Source organism: Malus sylvestris, chromosome 12 (assembly GCF_916048215.2).
Source record: "Malus sylvestris chromosome 12, drMalSylv7.2, whole genome shotgun sequence".
NCBI classification, from domain to species: Eukaryota; Viridiplantae; Streptophyta; class Magnoliopsida; order Rosales; family Rosaceae; genus Malus; species Malus sylvestris.
The window spans coordinates 23805356-23823819 of NC_062271.1; positions in this window are offsets into that span (position 1 = coordinate 23805356).

Genomic DNA, 18464 nt, shown 5'->3' on the forward strand with positions numbered 1-18464 from the left:
TTGAATTTTGAATTCGAACAACTAGAGGTGGGCACGGTCTAATTCAGTTCGGTACATTTTTTAATCCAAAATTGAAGAACACTAGTTCAGTTAAGTTTAGTTCAATTTTACTTAAATCTATTAATGAAACCGGGCAGTGCGGTTTCGGTTTAGTTTGACCGGTTATTCAATCTAAACTGAATTATATATAAGCTTTTTTATTAGCATTCTACATTAAAATTTAATATTAGATGACTTATATACCCTACATCCAAGCCAAATGTAGAAGATGTATAACACTGATGCATGTAAAGAGCATTGTTATGTATCATTGGTGCCACACAGTCTATTACACAGCGTATAATTTGCCTTTTTGATTAATTGAAAACGGGATGAAAAACGGAAGTGCAGAAGGAAGGAGGAGAAAAAAGGCAAGGCCAGGCGGGGTGTGAGGATATTGAGGGAAAGTGTGTGGTTATATTATGATCAAAATGTCTTTTTACCTTTTTGCACGTACTTATGCACTTGCAAAATGTCTTTTTACATCACGGTGCGCTATGCACGACTTATGAAGTTCTTTTTTCTTTTTTAAATTTTGTCACACATAAAGACATTCTTATAATTATTTTTAATTTGTTACCTACATTATGAAAGGTATCAAATTAACAAACCAAGAAATCAAGAATGTCTTTATGCGTGAAGTCAAGCATTCACTGGAGATACAGAAGCAAATCAAATTAATTTATATGGGTCACAAATGCTATTCATTAGGTAAAATTAAATTATTGCCCCTATCATTTGTGTCCATTCTTGATTTGTTGAAATCCACTTTAAATTTTCTTCATATTCCTACATAAACCAAAAAAAAAAAAAAAGGAAAACTAACGAAAAGTAAAAAAAAAAAACTTCCCTTTTAATGAAAATTCATTTTTAAAGGTATAGTAAATAGTACCAGGGAAAGGTATAAATGTGGTTTTTCGTTAAAAATGAACAGTACAGGGAGTGTTTTGTTAAAACTCCACAAAAAAAAAAACACAGTAATTTTTTTGACAAAAGAAAAGATAACATGAGGAAACAATATATGCAATAACAATAACTTGCATTAATATCAGTGCAGAGAAGAGGTTGTTGGAAATTATTAGCATTTATGTTTATTTTAGTATTTGAGCTTTCCTTATTAGTTTAAGAATTGGGTCTAGTCCGTCCAAGTTAGGAGTTCTTATGTTTAGTTCTCTATAAATATTGCTTGTAATTTAGTTTGAGAAACAAGTTAGTCACAATGTAGCCTCTTAGGGTTTTGTAGCCGTTTCGGCATTTTCGTTTGTTTAATAATATTCCTATTAGTTTGTAGTATTGGTTATCCCGCACTCTAATATTTAACTTGATATCAAAGCAGGTTTCATCCTTTGGGATTTAATCTGCTTTGGGTTGGTATCCGTTTGCTTGTGTCAGTTGTCGTTCGTGTTCAGATTGTTGATAAAAGCATATTTATACGACTGAGTTAGCTTGTTCTCATGCATTTATGTTGTTATTTCTTAGTTAAATATGTATTTAAGCTATTTTCGTGTGTTTGTAGGTCCAAAGGGTTAATGTGGCAAAGAAGTGCATTTTGGAGCATTTTTTGGCATGGAATGGATAGCTTATGCTTGGAGCAAAAGGAATGGATGAAATTTGAAGTTTGTGCATCATCATCTCCATATAAATAACCATTTTAGCACACTCATTTCACCCAACACATTCACCTACCACTACATCCACTCATTTCACCCAACACATCCACTCCTTTCAACCACCCAACACATTCACCTACCACTACATCACATTCACCTACCACTACATCCACTCATTTCACCCAACACATCCACTCATTTCTACCACCCAACACATTCACCTACCACTACATCCACTTATTTCACCCAACACATTCACCTACCACTACATCCACTCATTTCACCCAACACATCCACTCCTTTCAACCGCCCAACACATTCACCTACCACTACATCCACTCATTACCACCACCCACTACATTATCTTTCTAGTCTATAAATACATTCATCCACCCTTCATCAAAGGGAGATCAATAAAAACACATCCATTCATCTTCACATCCATTCCTCCATACAAACAAACCTTCAAACACTTACCAACACCTTGTGCCGTAGCAAAAGAAAGGAAGGAAAGTGCTTGGATGTGCTTGCTATCCAACTTGGATCGTTGGAGCGTTTAGGTGTTTTCTTTCTTTTGTTTCCAATGTTTAAATTCATTTTACTTTGTTTTGTTGTGAAGATGAGTGGTTAAACCCCTCTTGGCTAAGGGTGATTTCAAAGCCATGATTATGTGTGTAATATGATTTGATAAATTCTAGTTATGAACTCTTGAATCGTAAATGCAATTGGCTTAACTATTTGATTGATAACTTATTTGTATTTGTTTGTTAAGGGTCGACACTTAATTGGCATGCATAAATCCGTTGCTAGAATATAAGGAAGTTTCACATAATCGTTACAAACTTATATTCACATGTAGTGAATGTCGCTTATAAACGATCGCGTTAAGTTCAATTCCTAGCATGAGCGACATGATGTCATAGTTGCAAGTGCTTTGTCAATGCTTATGATTTTCATTAAACGTAATGATCTTTGATTGTATCTCTATTATGATGTCATGTAGGGAACTTTAGAAGAATGTTTTGGGTTGTCGAATGATGTCATCCAATCCAATAAAACAAGGAAAATCTGAGAATTAATTAGTGATGTCACGGTTAATTTGGAGCATTGTCATTCATAATTCAATGAAGTAGTAACTAGAAATCAAGTTATTTGCATGCATGTCATGTGTGGAGAAAAAGCCTCTAGCTATCCCATCCATCATCTTATTTCTCAAATTTATTTTACAATCTGTCTAATTTTTCATACTTGTTTGTTTGTTTCAACTTCATCCAAATCAAAACCCCCATTTTAGTTTCTTGTTTCAAAGTGTTTCAAATATGTTTTAGTTTGTGTTTTTATGTGTTTTGATTCAAGTAAAAGTCAATTTTCGTCCAAAGTCATTCCTAGTGTCTAGTTTAAGTTTATTTGGTTGTTTTAAGCTGTTTGGAGTATTTTAAGTTTGCTTTGAGTCTTGAGAGTCTTATTAAGTGTTTTTAAGTTTAGTTTTATGTTTTTGAGTCAGTTTAGAGGTTATTAGCAAGTCATCCTAATCCCCGGTCCAGAACAATCCCTACTTATACTTGTACTACAATTGTCAAAAGAGGGTTAAATTTGTGTGCTTATATATTTCGCACCAATTGCCTAGTTGTGTTTGACAGTTTGCAAGAAAAAAAAGTGATAATTTTTTCAGTTGTGCTGACAACCTTCTGGTCCTTCCCCGCCGTCCGTATTCGTCTCTGGTCACCTGCTTGTTTGACGAAGCCCAAACCTGAGAACCACAAACTCGGATTGAGTTCGTCTCCGCCTTGGATCACCTGCAGTCCAAGCCGCACCACCATCTCCGCTACTACATCCACCCGTTCATCGTACCTGCACCGACTTGTTCAAGTCGGATTTGTCACAATCCTATGAAATCCCCTTCTGCAGTTTGAATTTGCACTAGAAGTTTTTTTGTTTGCTACAATTGGTTTTGCATGAATTGAAGAAAGGCATAGAGAAGGAAGGAAGAAAAAAAATAATTTTGTGTTTTAGGCCCACACGGGCAGGAGAAGAAATTGTTGGTTTTTTTGTTTTTTTTTGGGCCCACATTTGATATTTGGTTTGTGTTTGGAGCATGTTGTTGATGACCGCAACGGTCCTTCAAGTGGCTGGAGTGTTGATCACTCAAGTGATAGTTGTCATAATTTGTTGATGTTGTTCATTTGTTGCTACAATTGAAATATGGAAATCTCGTCCGTTTAGTGACGGGTTCTTTCCATACTCTTAACACTAGTCAGAATCAGTTTGCCAATCCAGTCAAGTTGAATCAGTTTGCCAATTTGAGTCAAGTTTGCCGGTCAAGTCAAGTCCAGTAAAGTCAAGTTTGCATGCTTGCCAGTCCGCATCTACTTGTTTGCAAACCCATGTCGTATACTGCCATGAGTTTGACAGGTGTTGGAAAATATTAGTATTTGGGGTTTCCTTGTTAGTTTAAGAATTGGGCTTAGTCCATCCGAATTAGGGTTTCTTATGTTTAGTTCTCTATAAATATTGCTTGTAATTTAGTTTGAGAAATAAGTTAGTCACATTGTAGCCTCTTAGGGTTTTGTAGCCGTTTTGGTATTTTCGTTTGTTTAATAATATTCCTATTAGTTTGTAGTATTGATTATCGCGTACTTTGATATTTAACTGGGCTATATATTCTTCTCTACCAAGAGAAGAGTAATTTAAAAGACAAAAATTCTCTAACCTAAGTCATGGAAGCGAAGCATCCATATGATAAACGAATGACCACCATCAAATTATCAAAATCCAGTCAAACATAAATGAAAAAAAGACACGAGTAAAATAGAAAAAAGAAATGAACTCCATCGTCAAAATTAAATCGTGCTTTGCATCGCCTCCTCATCCAGGGAACAACACATGGAACCCTCGCATAGAAATTTCCAGAAGGCATATGAATTTAAAGATGCCTTTGCATCGCTTCCTCATCCACGGGAACAACACATGGAACCATTGCACTGGAATTTCCAGAAGACATCCTCAATGAAATTTAACATGTCATGCAAATAAGACTCCATTTGAATGAGTTGTCGAGTTTTTTGCCTGAAAAACAGACAAAAACGTTTGCTCGGGTTCGTGAGGAACTTGTATGTGTTGCTAATTTGTAATATATGTAGTGTTTATTATTTTTGTATTTATAATCTGGGGTTAATATGTATTTATTGTTCTCTTTTAACATATTTAAAGAAGAACAAGCATGGACAGGAGCCGGATCCCATCTTTTTTTTTTTGAGCTACCCATATCTAGAAAGATGACTCTTGGATTGATGAATCGTCACAACATAGAGGGGTAAATGATTTATAACACTATTCAGATTATGAATATTGGTATTTAATTCTTATTTATGTTTCATTTGGATTGATGAATCTGTGTTCTAACACATTATTTAAACAATAATATTGCATTTGTTAGAACACATTATTTAAACACAGAATCTGTGTTTTATGAACTTTGTTTATCTTTCTGTTTGGATTGATGAATCTGTTTTTATGAATCTTATTTATTTTTCTATATTTCAACTCTTAATAATCTTTTATTATTTTGTTTAAATATTATATTGCAAGACATCTATGGAGAGTCAAATTCAGTCAATTGTCGAGTCTGGAGAAGAAGACACCTCTGAGGTTAGAACACATATTTATGTTGAGCATATGGGTTATGAGACTAGAAATAGGGTTCGAGGTTATGGTCATGGGGTGATACCAGAGATGGTGTCATATGCAAGCTCTTTAAGTGCTAGGTATTCCAGGAAATTATCCAGGGGTGCATTAGCCAAGGTGGTAGTTGAAAACAACGAATTGAGGATAAAGGAGGAAAAAGCCTCCAGAAAGCTGGCAGTGGTAACGATTGAGCTTGAGAAATCAAAACCTCGCAACAGTAGACGATGAACCAGCAGATCATGATGCAGCAACATCAAATATTGATGTGGCTTATTCCACAACATTTGCGGTGGCCACCACTATGTCCTCAGGCATCACAGCATTTGGCCCCCAGTCAGCCACATGCGCCTGCATATCCCACGCATCATATGCCTTTTCAGCTGTAGTATCCAATGCCAGTATAGCGACCTCAGATGGCTTCTCCCGATAACTCGCATATTTCTTTAGGTGTTTTCAATGGTGGATTATCCCTGGGTTTGTTTTCCGAATTGTTGTCGGGTAGTTTTGATGGGGATGTGATGAGGTATTTAGGAGCACTTGGAGGATTGGCAGAAGGCTTTGGATCACAAGGAGGATCAGCAGAAGGCTCTAGAGCACAAGGAGGTTCGGCAGAAGGCTCGGGTTTTATTGAATAGTTTGTTGGTTTTCCTTACAGCTATGTCTGACACTTTATCCTACTTCGGACAAATGTTTTTTTGTCTAGTTATGTATTATGGCGGATTCAGATGACCGTTTTGTAGGTTAATTTATATCTAACATCTACTTTATGTGTTATGGCGGATTCAAAAGACATTATTGTAGGTTAATTTATATTTGAATGCATATTATGTTAGTTACGAGCTTTGTTTATTTTATTCACTCATTAAATTTTTTTTATTCATTCTGTAAAATTAAAAAAAAAACAAACAGAATGATTCGTATGTTTTTTAATTATTAATATTTTTTTGTTGGTTGTGACTGACGGAAAATAGTAGATTTTTTTTAAAAAAAAATTCTGTTGGTTAGGACCGACAGGAAGATGATGTGAATCTGACGGTATTTTTAATTCTCTGGCCGTCAGGAACGACATTAATTGATAATATCCAACAATAGTTTAGTATTTATTGTTGCATATATCCAACACAAGTTCTGTTGGTTTTAGGGCCTTAACCGACAGAAAATTTATTTCCTGACGCTGTCAATTTTGTCCCTTAGTACATCCGCCACTGCATCCATTTTTTGTTGAATTTTGCTTAATATCCGACAGTAATATATGTTTTTTGTCGATTATCATAGCGACACTAATAAATGGTTTCATAATACTGGGCCCAAGAACGGCTTAGGCCCATATGCCACCATTAGGTGTTAGACTGCATGAGAACCATAGAACTAAGAAACCGAATTGAACCATGACAAAAAAAAAAATCGAAAAAAGAAAATTTGTGTTTGTTGACAAAAAAAAAAGATTAACTTTTGACAAGAATTGAATTGAGCCGATTCAGACTGGTTTCGATTTAGGTTCTCAACTTAAAAAAACTAGCACGACCGAACTGAACCAGCTACTAGTAATTTAATTTTTATGTTTTTATTTATCAAACGATATTATCTACATTAAGAGGAGGGGGTGAAAATTTAATTTTTATGTTTTTAAATATATTCAATAAACATAGCCCATCTAATACTAATCTCTTGCAAGGCCTACCAAATTTAACTAAATTGAAGGTCCAAAGGCCATAACCTAACTAAACCCTAGTGACTATATGTCTCTTCCTCTTCCTTTTCCTTATGCAGTTTGGCCACCAAACCAGTCTCACATATTGTCTCTCCCCTTTAGAGCTAGTCTCTCTTTTCTTCTCTACTAGTCTCACAAATCTTGCAGGTTTATGTTTTTACCTTGTAGACGTCCAGTAGTTTGGCTCAAATTTGTAAGAATTTGTCGGTGGAAACATACTATTGGACGTTGAAGCATGACACGATGGAAAAATATATCTCTACAATAGAACGCCAGAAGAGTACTTTGGTGTCTCAAGCCCCTTAAACAAAACAAAAAAAAAATCCTACGTTCATTTTGTTCCTCCATAGAGAAGGGAAGAGGAGTAAAAATGGGTAGAAGTGAAAATGGGTAGGAGTAAAAATGGCTGGAAGTGAGAATGGGAAGGAGTGAAAATGGGAAGGAGAAGAACAGTTGAAGTGAAAATGGGAAAGAGAAGAGGAATGGCTGAAGTAAAAATGGGAAGTAGTTGAGGGTAATAAATGTTGTCAGTTATATCCGTCAGGAAATTAAAATCCGATAGAGCTTTTATGTTTCTGTCAGTGCAATGCATTTATGTATGTCAGAACGGTGCATTTATAGATGTCAGAATAGTGTCGGTTGTGACCGACAATAAAGTAAATGGTGTCAGTTATATCCGACAACCCGACTGAAAAGCGCCTGCCTACCGCCACAAAATTTTCCTCTGTCTATTTTTGTGTGCCTTTATTTTATTTTTTTGTAATCAAAGTTGGGGGAAATATCCCGCCCAAAATTTTGTTCTGTTCATGTCAGTTATATCCGACAGGGCCATGACTGAAAAAAAAAAATTTAAACCATGTGTTTTTAAATAACATTTTAAATTTTATCACACAAACTAAAATAATTTAAATCAAAGTCACCACACAAATTGAAATATAGTCTAATTAATACTTAAAAAGCATAAAGTAAATAATAAAACTATTCCATTTCATCTTCTGTTAGGTCATCGTCGGCATTGGCAAAATCAGGGAACTGGGTAGGCAACGGTAATACTTCGTAAAAATGAGTCTCTTCCACACCAACCCTTGTAATCAAATTTTCATTGTCAAGTACACGATCATCCAAATCAGGTATGGCATAATCATCAAGTGCATCATTATCCTCCAATACGTCAAACAAATCTCTCAGCTACGTTCAAACAACAACATGCCAATCTTTTTCAATTGTGTCTTCCACATAAAATGTTTGTAATGCTTGTGAAGCTAATATGAAAGGATCCTCTTTAAAGCCCAATCGATTGAAGTTTACTAAAGTAAATCCATATTGATTGGTCTTCATACCTCTTGGACTTTCATTATTAACCCATTCGCACTTAAACAACATCACAACTCGACCCCTGTCTCCTACTTCGGTAGGGCCACAATATATAACCTCAAACATGTCTATGACTCTGCCATAACAATTCACTTGCCTAATTGCACTAGGGACATTTACAGGTACAAAGACACCACAATTTTGATTCTTATGCTCATCATCCACAGATTTTGTACAAAATCTGAACCCATAAATAATGTGACTTTTATATTTCGTCACAACCCTACTAGGATAATTGGCTAGCTAACGCAAGTCTTCAGATATCAAGATGTCATTAGCATGACATCTTGAATTAATCTATAATAAGTAAAAGGATAAAAGTTAACACGGAATATAAACACGCCACAATTTTGATTCTTATGCTTATCGTCCACAGATTTTGTACAAAATATGAACCCATGAATAATGTGACTTTTATATTTTGTCACAACCCTACTAGGATAATTGGCTAGCTAACGCAAGTCTTCAGATATCAATATGTCATTAGCATGACATCTTGAATTAATCTATAATAAGTAAAAGGATAAAAGTTAACACGGAATATAAACATGCCATAATTAAAATGTAAAAAAAAAAAAGAAAAAAGAAGAAGAAGTAATAATGTGACTGTTATATTAACTCACATGTTGCTTAAACCATTCTGGAAGTTCCTTCTTGCTTAGCTCCTTGATTTGTCGCACAGTCAGTCTTGCTCGATGATGTTGATTTTTCAAGAATTCCTCATGTTGCCTAGCCAATTAGGTCCAAATATGCTTAATTAATTTTTCAACGTAAAGAAAATTGATAAAACATTAAGACGTATGACTAGATGTTCTTACCTTCTAAATGGGTTGACCTCATCACAATTATTTAAAATGTATCTGTGGCACTAATCAAGAACATTTAACTCAAGCTCCACATTTTCTCCTGAACCCATATAACAACCTTTAGAGTAAAATATTGATAACCCACCAGATACTCCACGTCCAATACCATCTTCATTTCAACCTCTACGAGTGCGACGAGACTCGACATCTCTAAGATACATGGAACAAAAGGACAAACACTCATCCACCAAATATGCTTCAGCAATAGAACCTTTAGGATGACCCTTATTACGAACATAGTGCTTCAGTGTTTGCAAATACCTATAATTATAATACAAAACACAAATTATTATAATTACTAATAAAAATTATCATTATAAATTAACAAATTTTATAAATGTTTGTTAATTACCATTCAATTCGATACATCCATCTATATTGAACAGGCCCTGCAATAGCTGCTTCATTTGCCAAGTGAACTGGAAGGTGCATCATTACATTAAAAAATGCAGGCAGGAATATCTTCACCAATTAACATAATGTCAAGGCAATTCTTGAATTCAATTGCTTGAAACCTTTCTCAAACTCCTTCTTGCTACACATTTGCCTGAAAATTGCACTCAGCTCTAATAATATCATAGTAACAGATTTAGGCAAAACCACACGTATTGCAGTTGGTTATGTTGATTCAGATTATGCAGGTGATCTGGATGGAAGGAAGTCTACTACAGGCTATGTGTTTACTATGGCTAAAGGGCCAGTTTGTTGGAGGTCCATTTTGCAGTCGTCTGTTGCCTTGTCTACTACAGAGGCTGAATATATGGCAGTTGTTGAAGCTATAAAGGAGGCCATTTGGATACATGGGCTTATTAGAGATTTGGGGGTTGATCAGAAGCAGGTGGATGTACATTGTGATAGTCAGAGTGCCATTTATTTAGCTAAGTATCAAGTTCATCATGCGAGGACCAAGCACATAGATGTGCGTTATCACTTTGTTCGTGAAATTGTTGGTGAAGGGGAAATCATTCTCCAGAAGATTCCAACTAAAGACAACCCCGCTGATATGTTGACTAAGGTTGTTGGTGTAGCCAAGTTTGTTCACTGTTTGAACTTGGCTCACATTATGCCTATATAAAGAAGGCATTGAGCAGTAGGAGTTTTGGAGCATTTGGCTCGGCATGAGTTGTTCTCTTGCTAGTGTTTGGGAGTGATGTTGTGTGTTAATTGTGTTGGTTGGCTTATCATGGCGTTTTTCGAAACTTGGCCAAGGTGGAGATTGTTGAATAATTGGCCAAGTGGCCAAGTGGACAACAAAACAATTCAAAAGAAAAAAAAAAGGTGGACAACATCCTTCCTTGTTTTGGGGAGGAAAACATGGACCTTGTCTAAAGTCCTTTTGTTTTTTATTTGGCATATGGAAAGCCACGGCTGAGGTTTTGAATGATAAGTAATTGTTGTTTTGATGAAGAGTAGTAATGCAGCCATAGAAGAGAAAAAAATGCAGCAGAAAATAGAGAGCAAAAACAGAGGTGCTGCAGCCCCATTTTCAAGAGAAGAAAGAAAGGTGATTTTCTTTCTTTGTTGGTACTCACTCAATTAAAGTTGTATTTGTGTATTAGCTTTGAGCTTTGTATAGAGAGGAAATTATTCACTATATTTCCCTCTCTATTTGTTTCTTTGGTGAGTGAGAGTTATTGGGTGTATTGGGGTTTTGGGTTGTGAGATTGCCAACACTTTGTAAACTCCCATTTGGTTGATAGTGGATTATTGGGTGAACTCCTACTGCTCCGAGGACGTACTCCAGTTACACTAACTGTGGAGGAACCTCGTTAAAATCTTGGTGTCTTTAATATTTTGTTCTTGCATTTTCATTTGATAAATTTCCTGTGGGTTAGCTTGAGTTGGTTCCAACGGGTTTGGTGTTATCCTAGCACAACAATTGGTATCAAAGCACTGGTTGCTCTTGGGTACTGTCTAGTTGCCAAAGATGTCAGACGGGCAAGATGAAAATCCTTATGGAAGCAGCTCCGGGTTTGCAAGAACTACGGTGCAAAATGCAAAGTTCGAAGTGGAAAAGTTTGATGGCACAAACAACTTCGGGATGTGGCAATGTGAGATCAAAGATGTGTTGGCTTAACAAGATCTACTTGCCGCTTTAGGAGAGAAGCCGGAAGCTATGTCGAAGCCGGAATGGGAGAAATTAAATTTGTGGGTTTGCTCTTCAATTCGGTTATGCCTTGCAAAAACTCAGAAGTATTTTGTGATGCGGGAGACATTAGCAAGTGTGTTGTAGCAAAAATTGGAAGACAAGTATATGACAAAGAGTGCAGAGAACCGGCTACACTTGAAGAAAAAGCTCTACCGCTTCCAATAAAAAGAAGGTACAAAAATGATTAGACACCTTGATGCTTTTAATAAGTTGATTGCCGACTTGTTAAATTTAGATGAGGATATTAAGGATGAAGATAAGGCCTTAATATTGTTGAATTCCTTGCCGGACTCTTATGAGCATTTTGTTACCACTATTATGCATGGTAAAGAAACTGTGAAATTTGAAGATGTGTCAAATGCCTTGATGAATTATGAAATGAGGCATAGAGATAAAAATCATGATAGTACCTCTGAAGCTTTATTTGTTAGAGGTAGATCATCGGAGAGGAGGTCATCTTCTAGCAGGAAAAAATCACAGTCTCGACCTAGAGGAAACTCTAAAGTTAGAAAACCTTTGGAAAAGGATGAATGTGCCTTTTGTCATAATAAGGGCCATTGGAAGAAAGATTGTCCTAAATTGAAGACCAAAGGCAAAGAAAGTTCTGAAGCTAATGTTGCTGAGGTTGAAACAGATTTTTATGATTTTGCTTTAACCACTTTCTCATCATTTGATTGTGCTACTAAGTGGGTGTTGGATACGGGTTGTACTCATCATATGACTCCTCACAAGGATTGGTTTTCAAGCTTGAAAGAGTTTGATGGTGGCGTTGTGTTCATGGGAGATGACAATCCTTGCACAACAAAAGGGATTGGTACAGTTCGTTTGAAGTTGCATGATGGCATGGTTAAAGAGTTGACAGGTGTTCGGTATGTACCGAATTTGAAGAAAAATCTTATTTCTTTGGGTACTTTGGAATCTAAGGGTTTCAGGTTTCATTCAGATGGACAGACATTGAAAGTTACTTATGGTGCACTTGTTGTGATGAAAACTCCTAGATGTGGCCATTTGTATTTATTGCAGGGAAGCACTGTGACAGGTGAAGCATCTGTAGTCTCTGAAAATAGGGGCACATCTGATTCAGATACTACTAGACTGTGGCATATGAGATTAGGCCATGCCGGTGAGAAAGCTCTACAAGGGCTTGTGAAACAAGGTCTTCTAAAAGGTGCCACGACTTGTAAGCTTGATTTCTGCGAGCATTGTGTCTTGGGGAAGCAAACTAAAGTGAAGTTTGGTACTGTTGTACATCAGACGAAGGGCATTCTTGATTATGTGCATTCGGATGTTTGGGGTCCTACAAAGACTCCCTCTTTGAGTGGTAGACATTGGTTCGTGACCTTTGTTGATGATTATTCAAGAAGGTCTTGGGTCTATACTATGAAGCACAAGAGTGAGGTGTTAAGCATTTTCTTTGGTTGGAAGAAAATAGTTGAGAACCAGACTGGGAGAAAGATTAAGATTTTGAGATCGGATAATGGTGGTGAATACACATCCGATCCTTTCTTTAAAGTTTGCAAAGAGGAAGGAATTGTGAGACATTTCAGTGTTCGGGGAACTCCACAACAAAATGGAGTTGCAGAAAGATTGAATCGAACCTTGCTTGAGAAGGTTAGATGTATGTTGTCTCAATCGGGTTTAAGCAAGTCATTTTGGGCAGAGGCAGTTAATTATGCATGTCACATCATCAACCGGTTACCCTCAGCTGCTGTTTAGGGTAAGACACCAATGGAGGTATGGACTGGAAAACCTTCTTCTGATTATGACTATATCCGTATTTTTGGTTCACCTGCTTATTTTCATGTGACTGAAAATAAACTTGATCCTAGAGCCAAAAAGGCTATCTTTCTTGGTTTTAGTAGTGGTGTCAAAGGTTACAGGTTGTGGTGCCCAGAGATGAAAAAAATTGTAATCAGTAGAGATGTGACATTTGATGAAGAAAGTATGTACAAAGTCTCTGAGAAGAATGTGAAAGATGTCCAACAAGTGGAGCTTGAGAAAGTTGCCTCTGGTACTTCAAATCCTATTTCCGCTGATGTCGAAGCCACTACAAGTGAAGAAGTTGGAGACCATGAGGATGTTGAAGAAGTTGAACTTGAAGATTCTATTCAAGTTGAAGAGCAAGTTTCACCTCAAGAGTCTATTGCCAAGAACAGAGGAAAGAGACAAATTACCAAGCCAGCTCGGTATAGTGACTATGTTTCTTTTGCTCTTCCTATTATCACTGATGAGATTCCATCCAATTTCGAGGAAGCCATTGAGAGTGAGGAGAATGAGAGGTGGTGCAATGCCATGGGTGATGAGATGAATTCTCTCTTGAAGAACAAGACTTGGGAGTTAGCTAAATTGCCTAAGGGCAAGAAAGCTATCGGTTGCAAATGGGTGTATGCCAAGAAGGAAGATGCTGATGAGAAAAGCAATGTGAGATTCAAAGCAAGATTAGTTGCTAAAGGGTATGCACAAAAGGAGGGCATTGACTACAATGAAATTTTTTCTCCGGTTGTGAAGCACTCCTCAATTCGCATTATGTTAGCTCTTATTGCACAGTATGATCTTGAGCTTGTGCAACTTGATGTGAAGACGGCTTTCCTACATGGTGATTTGAATGAAGAGATTTATATGTGTCAACCGGATGGGTATATAGTGAAAGGGAAGGAAAATTTGTTTTGCAAATTGAAGAAATCACTTTATGGCTTGAAGCAATCTCCAAGGCAATGGTATTTGAGGTTTGATAAATTTATGAGAGGCCAAAATTATTCTAGAAGTCAATATGATCATTGTGTGTACTTCAAGAAGTTGCAAGATGGGTCTTTCATTTATTTATTGATATATGTTAATGATATGTTGATTGCCTCAAAGAATGTTGAAGAGATTGAGAAATTGAAGAAACAAATGAAGAATGAGTTTGAGATGAAGGATCTTGGTGAAGTAAAGAAGATCCTTGGCATGGAGATCACTAGAGATAGAGAGAAGGGTATGGTCAGTTTGAATCAAAGACAATACCTTGAGAAGTTGATTCGGAAGTTTGGAGTTCATGATTCAACCAAACCGGTTAGTACCCCTTTGGCTCCTCATTTTAAATTGAGTTCTCTACAATGTCCTAAAACTGATAAAGAGAAGCTGCAAATGAAAAATATACCATATGCAAATTTGGTTGGTAGTTTGATGTATGCAATGGTATGCTCTATTGCTCATGCAGTTGGCATGGTGAGTCGATATATGCATAATCCAGGTAAAGAGCATTGGCAAGCAGCTAAGTGGATATTGAGGTATCTCCATGGTACTCGAGATGTTGGTTTATGCTTTGAGAGAGATGACTCTGGTATTGGTCATTTTGCAGTTGGTTATGTTGATTCAGATTATGCAGGTGATCTGGATGGAAGGAAGTCTACTACAGGCTATGTGTTTACTATGGCTAAAGGGCCAGTTTGTTGGAGGTCCATTTTGCAGTCGTCTGTTGCCTTGTCTACTACAGAGGCTGAATATATGGCAGTTGCTGAAGCTATAAAGGAGGCCATTTGGATACATGGGCTTATTAGAGATTTGGGGGTTGATCAGAAGCAGGTGGAGGTACATTGTGATAGTCAGAGTGCCATTTATTTAGCTAAGTATCAGGTTCATCATGCGAGGACCAAGCACATAGATGTGCGTTATCACTTTGTTCGTGAAATTGTTGGTGAAGGGGAAATCATTCTCCAGAAGATTCCAACTAAAGACAACCCCGCTGATATGTTGACTAAGGTTGTTGGTGTAGCCAAGTTTGTTCACTGTTTGAAATTGGCTCACATTATGCCTATATAAAGAAGGCGTTGAGCAGTAGGAGTTTTGGAGCATTTGGCTCGGCATGAGTTGTTCTCTTGCTAGTGTTTGGGAGTGATGTTGTGTGTTAATTGTGTTGGTTGGCTTATCATGGCGATTTTCGGAACTTGGCCAAGGTGGAGATTGTTGAATAATTGGCCAAGTGGCCAAGTGGACAACAAAACAATTAAAAAGAAAAAAAAAGAAGGTGGACAACATCCTTCCTTGTTTTGGGGAGGAAAACATGGACCTTGTCTAAAGTCCTTTTGTTTTTTATTTGGCATATGGAAAGCCACGGCTGAGGTTTTGAATGATAAGTAATTGTTGTTTTGATGAAGAGTAGTAATGCAGCCATAGAAGAGAAAAAAACGCAGCAGAAAATAGAGAGCAAAAACAGAGGTGCTGCAGCCCCATTTTCAAGAGAAGAAAGAAAGGTGATTTTCTTTCTTTGTTGGTACTCACTCAATTAAAGTTGTATTTGTGTATTAGCTTTGAGCTTTGTATAGAGAGGAAATTATTCACTATATTTCCCTCTCTATTTGTTTCTTTGGTGAGTGAGAGTTATTGGGTGTATTGGGGTTTTGGGTTGTGAGATTGCCAACACTTTGTAAACTCCCATTTGGTTGATAGTGGATTATTGGGTGAACTCCTACTGCTCCGAGGACGTACTCCAGTTACACTAACTGTGGAGGAACCTCGTTAAAATCTTGGTGTCTTTAATATTTTGTTCTTGCATTTTCATTTGATAAATTTCCTGTGGGTTAGCTTGAGTTGGTTCCAACGGGTTTGGTGTTATCCTAGCACAACAGCCTCCAATAAGGTAGTTCATAAAGAATAGATTTCTTCTTCCACTGACTCTTGCTATTTGTACTGCTCTCAGTTCGTTTTCTGCGTTGCCCAACCAAAGCATCTTTCTTTGGATTTCCAAAAGTAAATCTCAAAGTACAAAATTCTTCAAGACATTGTAAACTAGTCCACTGCCTTGGTGCACTACGATGCTCTCGCCGACCATTAGAAGATGTGGTTTGCCTTCGAAACTTATGATCAACATGAAGAAAGCGTCGATGCCCCAAATAGCAAATCTTATGACTCATCGGCAAGTAAATAGATTCTTTATCATGCATGCAATGTGGACATGCTTTATATCCATCTGTACTCTGTCTTGATAACATTCCATAAGCCGGAAAATCACTTATAGTCCATAAGATGGCAACCTTCATCATAAAGTTTTGGTTGGAATACGCATCATAAGTATGAGTGTCCACCTCCCACAACTCATTCAACTCATCAATAAATGAACACATGTACACATCAATCTCTTTACCAGGGCTGCACGGTCCTGGTATTAACAGAGACAACAACAAATTTGGTTGCTTCATACACATCCAGGGCGGTAAATTGTAAACTGAAAGCACCACATGCCATGTGTTATGGTCTTGCCTCATTTTTCCAAAAGGATTAAATCCATCATTGGCCAACCCTAATCGGACATATCAAATTTCTGATCCAAACTTCAAATATAAATTATCCAAATGCTTCTATGCTGGAGAATATGAAGGATGTCTCATAAATCCATCCTTAGGACATTCAGTTGCGTGCTCACCAATCGCCAGTTTTTGGGTGCCTGCTCATGGAAGGAACTTCAAAAGTGGGAGCTAAATGCATCCCTATGTACTTCTTTTTTTGCCATCGATCCAGCTGAGGAAAGACATAGAGAGAGAGAGAGAGAGGAACTGTAAATTTGGTGAAAATAAGCAATTAGGCAATAAAAAAGAAAGACGTTTTAGCTTTTTAAAAAGCTAAAAGCTTGCAACTAATAGGGTGTCGACCACACTTATCAACTTATAAAATTGAATCCTTTGGGCTTAAAAAAAGTTGCACAAAAATCCGGAAGAAGATGATAATTGAAGCAAACTATATGCATTGGGCAATTGTGACTCACCCAAAACAAAGGAAATACCTGCATACTCTTTCACTCTTTCCCTAGGTTCTGTCCACTGACTCTGGATTGTAAACAAAAACATTATCAACAACATTATCAGCAGAAAAATTTAAAAGAAACAGGCCCAAAATTTTAGCATGACAAATGAGATTATAAATGTTATTAAAATGAGTGGTATAGAATGCAATGCAGATTTTTAGATGGTGATATTAATCTACTGCTTTTATCTATGTCAATATCTCCTTATGAAGATGTGAATGCAGTAGGAAGGAAAATGAAGAAATGGGATTTTGGAGAAGATGGTAGCTCGGGCGGAGGAGGAGAAGAGGAAGCAGATGGAGAGCCTCGTCAGGAAGAGATCGAGTAGCGTTTGGTTGGTTTCCCCAGTCTAGATCAAGAAGTTGGAAAATTTTCTATCATATCAAGTTCAACCCTTCACTTACCACAAAGTATGGTGTGTACTAGGCATTCATGTGGCTTCCCTTTCTTCGGCCAAAACCAAAGCTTGCTCATCCTCTGCAATTAAATACAACAAAAAAAAAATCAAAATAAAAGGTCGTACCCAGTGCACAAGGTTCCCGCTTTACGCAGGGTCTGGGAGAGGTGAATGTCGGCTAGCCTTACCCCCATTTATGGAGAGGCTGCTCCCAAGTCTCGAACTCGAGACCTACCGCTCATGGGCGAAGGCACTTGCCATCGCACCAAGTGCGACCTCTAAAAAAAATAATAATAATAATAAATTAGAATTTAAAATCAATTTTTTAATCAGTGAGCAAACATAGATTTGCACATACAAAAAGAAGAGAAACAACGAATATAGAAGCACCTGTCGCTGCGATGAGGAGGTCGAAGGGATTGGTTTTAGCTTTTCCGTTGAAAAGTTGGCTTTCTTCTTCTCCTTTTGATTCATATTCTATTATGGGTTGACTTTCTTCTTCCGACATCACTGCAGTAATCCAAAATTCGAATTCTCAAATTCTTAATATTTTCTAATCAACTGCGCTTCAGCTAACCTTTTTCAAAACATTGAAAATAACAGATCGAAGGTACTTACTTGTCATAGGGTTGATGCAGACCCATATTCAACAATTAGAGATGGAAGTTCTAGAGAGAGAAAGTGGTTTGAAGGAGATGAGAGAAATGAAATTTTAGAGAGAAAACTCAAGAAATCTGCATAGGAAGGATACGGGAAGGTTCACTGGAATCTTCGAGAGAGAGGTCGAGAAATCTTGATAGCGAACATGCTTCCACCATCTCGCTAAAACAGAGGTAAACGGAATCACATTGTATA